We start from the raw sequence: 6,942 nt of genomic DNA, 5'->3' as shown, positions 1-6,942 counted from the left end.
AGTATTTTTTACTGATGGCGCACCACTGGTGCGCCATTAGTATCTGGTATACTAATGGCGCACCAGGCAGTGCGCCATTAGTATAGGCCACGGTGCGCCATTAGTATGCCTCCCAGGGGGCCATATTTACCCATGTGCTTTGCCATACTAATGGCGCACTGCTGGGTGAAGCGCCATTAGTATCCGTTGGCATACTAATGGCGCACGTTGGGGTGATGCGCCATTAGTATCCTGTGGCATACTAATGGCGCACCTTGGGGTGATGCGCCATTAGTATCCTTTGGCATGCTAATGGCGCACGTTGGGGTGATGCGCCATTAGTATGTATGTTAGGGAGTTTTTTTTGATTTTTGCACAGATTACAAAATATATTATTGGACAGAATATAAACAGCACCACACAGCAACTGCAGATTCATCGAATACAATAGAAGATTAGTCTCCGAATACAATTCATCATATTAGTCTCCGAATTCAAAAGACCGAACAAAGATAGAACATTACAAGTCTCGAGACCGCGAGTAGCGAGTTTGTCTTCACATTACAAGTCGATATCGATCATCTAAACTACCATCACATAGAAGAGAGCTGCGGTCATCACGATGAGCATCATCGCGATGAAACTGGTCTTCATCCGGTTCCTCCAATGCTCCCTCCTCTCTCTCGCTAGATAGCGCGCGTATCTAGATTCCGCCTCCGCCCTAGTGGTGTACCCTTTGTAACTGTTACCACTGAAATGGTGAACCTATCTCCGACACTCCTCCCAGTCGTCGTAGACTCCGGGAACCTTACCCTTGTACACGACATACGACGGCATCTCCATGCACTAGCCAAACAACAGACAATACATAAGCAGTATATAAGTATGCAACAAAAGGATCGGAAGAGAAAAGCAAGACATTAATAGCATGATTCATGGTCCTACTAATAAATAGCATCGATTACATCTAAGTTGAACGACTGTCCAAACCAAAGAGACATACAAGTTCATTAAAGTTTAATTACAACATGAGCTAATCAATGTTTCAGAACTACACATAGCATCACTACTTTCGACTCGACTCATGGGACCGGAGCGTGGATGAAGCCGCCGTCTGTCGCGATGGTCATGAAGTCGCGGGCGTTGTCAGCCTGCATTTGTAGCGTTGTGTCTATCTCACTGTTGGACGGTTGAAATTTGAGGTAGAACCGCCCCAAGGTACGAAGGACATCTTGATGGATGATTTCTACAAACTCCAACTGGATGCGAAAGAATTCTTGTCGGATGTCCGCGTCCTGGATTGCCGCCAAGCTTGCGGCCCAATCTTTGAGATTATTTGGTAGCAGAACGTGATTATGGTCCCGTACGATCGCCCGCATGTGATGGAGGGCGTAGTAGGCATCCTTCTGACCGCCAGGCGGCTGCTTGACGCAGGGGAATGTCGTATTGTGGGTGAACACGTGCCTGCCGTACCTACGAGCTGGCCTCTTAAAGGTGCCTCCAGATGCGGCGTAGCCGGGGAGAGCATCATCAAGAACTTTCTTGATATTTGTGTAGTCTATCTTGGAGTCACGGTCCGGGTCGAAATACGTGGCCATGGAATATTTCGGGCTTAAGAGGATGAGTGTGCAATGTGTGTCACTGCACAGAACACGGAATGTTAGAAAAAAAACGATCGAAATCTAAGAAATCATATGTTACGGGACGGTTAGGAGATGACTTACTCGGGAAAGTAAGGCACGAGGAAGTTATCCTTATCTGGGTTTGCCAGAATGACGCCTTCAAGGTGTGAACTCGCGACTTGCCGGTCCCCAGCGCTGCCCAAGATCTTGGCACGCATGTAGAAGGGGTCGACTATCACAATGTCCGGGGTCTTGTCTCTAATGATCCGCATCTCCATACTCAGCAAAAACAGCCGAACGAAGGTGTAGTGCAGCGGATGAAGGTTAAGCATAGCAAAGATGTCATCAAAACGCAAGACGATCGTACCCCCGACGGCGCTATCCACAAAGCCCTTGCCCTCTGGCACCTTGGCCACGAAAACTGGGTATGCCACATCATTCTCTCTGAGACGCCGCTTCTCCAAAGAAAGAACACTGTCATGCAGACTCCACATAGCACCGGTTGCAGCATTGAGCATATTTGTCGGTAGCATCGCCCTACCCGCCACATGCACCCTCCTCGAGATATCCTTAGGTGAAGGTGGCCCGTCCTGAGCACGGATCGTACTCAGTGCCGGCTGGCTCGCACTGGCGCCCTTGTTAGTCTTTCGTTTCTGTCCCTTCTTCCTGATCTGCTGTAATGGGATCGAGTTCTGCTCACACACCGCCTTCTTGAGCGTGTTGGGGCTGATAATATTTCGCACCTCAGCTATCTGAGGCTCGGTGAAGGCGGCAGCTGGAGGCGTCTCCTGAGAACTGAACGCCAGACGACGCCTGTTGCAATTGGGTTTCTCCGCCGTACCAGCTAGATCGCGGTCGTCTTTTTCAGCGTTGGGTTCTTGAGAAGGAGGCCCGCGGAACTCGTCACCGTACCCATGTTCGGCAAAGTACTTATCGACGTTGGAAAATGTACCGCCGTCGTTGTCGTCATCGTCCGGATCCTGTGCCATATGCATGTCCGGATCCTGTGCCATAGGGATGTCCGGCATGTCCGGTAGCGTTGTGGCGTTCTTGCCATGGATTGGCGCTAGCATGACTGGCGGTCTTGTCTATGGGGTGGTGTCCCCCGCCCCCAAACGAATCTGGCTCTTCGGCCAAAGCACGGGCCAGCTTACGCAGGCGCTGAGGGTCATCACATCATCTTCGTCGGCCCCAGCGGGTCGAATCGGAGGTAACAACTCGTCGCAGCCTGGCAGCACCCGAACCAGTTCAACCCTATACAAGGTGGGTGGCATCGGATACTGTGCAACACACGGTTGCCCGGTTGAACAATTCTGCCATTGGCGACATCGACCAACTCGCCGCCCACGAAGTGCAGGAGAGTGCAAGGAACATCGGCGGCGCCCTACGAAAACATGTAGGGCGTCAGGGATGCCCAGTCAAAGGCAAGGAGATGAAGTCATCGGCCGAGAGGCTTAGTTACCGTGATGCCGTCGAGCTCGGCTAATGTCGAGGCACCGCCAACGGCGGGCGTGCAACTGGCGGAGGGGCCGCTTGCTGGCGAGGTGCCGGCCGGCGTACACCCGGGTGCATTAAGCTCCAATGCCCGTGCCGGCGCCGGAGACACGAATACCGCCTCCGCCGGAGACACCAATGGCGCCGCCTGCGCGTTGTGCGAGTTGCTGGCCGTGAAGCTGGGAACCGGGGGAGGCCCCTGTTGGCCGCCCGCAATCCACGTCGTCAGCCCCTGAATCAAGGTAGGCACAATGGCGGTGAGCGTCGTTCCTAGTTGTTGTTGCACTTGCTCTTGGACAATCTCCGGAATCCGCGCCACTTGTGCCTTGAGTTCTTGAACCTCGTGCGACTGGCTTTCTGAGCTGGTCTTTTTCTCCTTTCACCCACCAGCGGTATAGTATGATGACCATTTTGTGGACAAGCCTTTGCCGGCCACACGACCAGCTCACGACGGCTTACTGAGCTTATCCTTGTTTTTCATTATGTTCAATGCCCTATTTAAAGGGGTGTCAAAAGGGGAGCTCTGAGACGACCCCGCGCTACTGCTTTCAGCCTCCTGCGGAAGGAATGTGAACCATTTAGAAATTTGGCTTCATGAATTAGAATGCAACCATATGGAGCTAATTACGTGGGGGTGTATTCCTTACCAGAACAAGCTCAAGTGCCCTGGTTTTCGGATCCGTGGTAAGCTCCTTTGTTACCGGGTCCTCCTTGTACTGGGGCCTGACAAAGTTCCTGGTCTGCTTGTCACGGAATTTCTCGAAGCGGGGCGGTAGGCCTTGCTCGGCACGCTCCGCGTCCTCCTTGTCCCATATAGGCTCCGCCACTCTGTAACCGCCGGGACCGAGTTGGTGGACCCCTAAGTTCAACTGCCGCATTTCTTTCCCCCACTGACTTGATTCGGAGGTTGCGCTGCTCTCGCACTTGATCTTGAACTCCTTGTAGTCATCTTCGCTCATCAAAGAATATTTTGCCTTGATCTTCTCATAACTATCACCTTTTTCAATCATTGCCTTCACCGTGCTTCTCCATGTAGACAGGGCCGTGCTCATCCTCGTGAGGGCGGCACTGTTCACTTTATTCCCTGAGAGGCGTGTGTTTGCAAACTCAGCGGGGAACTTGTATCGTTCGTGCAGCTTCGTGAAGAGGAGGCTGCGCAAATTCCCTCGGTCCTTATGCCTTAGGTTCTCGGTGTTGATCGAGACGGTGCTCCGGAGAATGCACCCGAGCTGAACCGAGTACCCCTTGACTACTTGTTTGGGCGCCGTTGGATGCCCGTCGGAGTTCACTTCAGTAAATTCCTCCTTGACGGTGCCGAGCACGCTCGGGCGCCGGTCCTTCCGTTGCCTCTTCGGTTGGCTGCCATCTGTGTGTGCGCCGCCATCATCAGTGGTGGCATCCTCGGCGGCACCATCAGTGGTGTCATCCCCGACCCCACTAGGGGTTGTGTACTCAGGATCGGTGTCTTCCGCGGCATCGTCCTGATAGCGGTGAGGTTCTTCCTCCAGCTCCTGGGACAGCTCCCAGAATTGCTTGCCGCCCGAACCGCCGGCCTCATCATTGTGGGCCATGTTTCGCTCTAAATAGGAAAAAAGTTTGGTCAAAAAGTTGGTTATTGTCAAGGAACAAGATCATGGTCTCATCATTTAGGGTTTGTCGACACCGAGGCATCCTAAAAGCTAATTTTTTATCATTTAGGGTTTGTCGACGCCGAGGCACCCTAAAAGCCTAAGCGTACATCATTTAGGTTCTCATCGACACCGAGGCACCCTAAAAGCCAAGGTTTTATCATTTAGGGTTTGTCGACTCTAAGTTGGGCCTAATCACTTGGCTCTATTGCCACCTATGGTTTAATGCAGCAAGAATAAAGGGGCAGTTGATCCTACTTAATTAAGTACTAAGATACCCCGGCCCATGCATTAGTCGCAAGTACCCCATATGTCCTTTTTTTAGCAAAGTCATGCTAAAATTCACGGAAAATTTCAGCATGACCTTTGCTGAAAATAGGACATATGGAGTACCCGAATTTGCCGGAACGGAAGTTAATCGACATTCTGGCAAACTCAAGGGTCACAAATCTGAGACAAGAAGTAGCACAATGCTCACCAATATTGATGAGAGGGTACTCATAACAGTAGCACAATGCTCACCAATATTGCAATCAATAAAAACTGTAATGAAGCTAGGGCAGACTAAGAAACTGGTTCATAAACCAGGCTCCCCAATATTTCAATCTGATATTCTACAGTTTTCAATAAGCTAGGGCAGATAGCAGATAAGCTAGGGCAGCTAGTGGAGCAGGGCAGGAAGCAGACCCTCCTGTTAGGCAAGGAAATAATGAGTACCAGGAATATAAATGCAAGAGCATATGTTTTCATAGGTGGCAAATTACACCTACAGCGTAGCGTAGCATTAATGAAACCAGTTATAACAACAGCATAGCATTAGTGGAAACTTGAAATGCAACGGTAGTAGCGTTTGGCTGCCACAAACTAGAATGCAGGAACAGGACATGTATGAAACTTGAGATTGTGGGAAAATAGTCACTATGTGCAGCAGTGCTCAACTTGCATAGAGGCAGTTAGATTGACAGGAGAAACAGCAGAAGAAGAGCTCAAGGATTATAATTCCTCTGCTTGGATGATCACAACTTGCACAGAGGCAACAAGGCATGATGACTAAAAAAATGAATCTTAATTAATGGCTACTAGTAAAAAAAGGTGATACTACTAGTATAAAACACAAGAAAGACACCACTTATAAATCCCTAAACATAGATGAACTGCAAAAAGAATATTCAGAGTTCAGTACACCAAGCTCCAATATAAACCGCTGACTATGATTGGTGATCCCCCTACTTCAACCTCCTGATGGCTACTACTTGGACACAAAGTTTTTCTCTAACTTAGCAAACCAACAAATCTCCTTGACTTCACTCTTGCTTCAGAGCACACACCAACTTTCCTAATTGACTGCCTAGCTGCCTCTGCCTCTGCTGCTCCTCCGCTGGTTTAGCTCTCCTTCTCACCTAGTACCTCCTAATTTGCAAGCAACTGCAATGCAACAACCACTGACTCTGTGATTCATCCATCTATTTCTCCTGCCCTCCTCACTCACCCTCCTCTATACAAACAAAAAATCTTCTTAGGGGGAACCAATTAAGTAATGGAACTGCTTAGGAAATTAAGTAATGGCCGACACCAACTCGTACACGATGCCTAAATCCAGTGCTTGTTTGACTTTACTGAATTACCAACGCATGGCACACAACACATTTATATTTTGTCAGGTCACACAACACTTGTTCTGCAAATCTTAGTGAACTTTTGAGTGCATTTATCACTTGTTGGAGTATGCTACAGCTTCTGCAAATCACAAACTCCTTTAGTTTACATCTCAGTTTTAGCTAACACTACAGTTTCAGTGAAGGAGTCATAACTGAATAACAGGCACTATAAATGAATTTGATGGCATCAAACTAAATTTTCAAACTCACAGCAACAAATTCAACAGTGAGTAAGCCTAAAGATTCTTCTCTTGCAAACCCCCAACCCTAGCTACTTAATTCTCCAACCCCCTTTCCTTGTCCAAAATTCTCCAACCCCCAACCCTAGAACACATCAGAAGCAAATCAAGAGGGGGAAGCGGCTCGGGTGCTCACTGGGGAGGTCGAGGGCGACTCGGGGTAGCCGGAGCTAGTCGAGGCGGCGCGAATTCGGCGTCGAGCGGTGGCGATGGTGGCCGAGGCGGAGGAAATCGGCGGGCGTCGAAGGGATGGCTCGAGGGCGTCCGAGCTCGTCCGGGTCCTCGTAGTCGAAGAGGAAGACCTCCTCCTCCTCCTCCTTCG

This window comes from Triticum aestivum, chromosome 6D (genome assembly GCF_018294505.1).
Source record: "Triticum aestivum cultivar Chinese Spring chromosome 6D, IWGSC CS RefSeq v2.1, whole genome shotgun sequence".
NCBI classification, from domain to species: domain Eukaryota; kingdom Viridiplantae; phylum Streptophyta; class Magnoliopsida; order Poales; family Poaceae; genus Triticum; species Triticum aestivum.
This window is presented reverse-complemented; position numbering follows the sequence as displayed.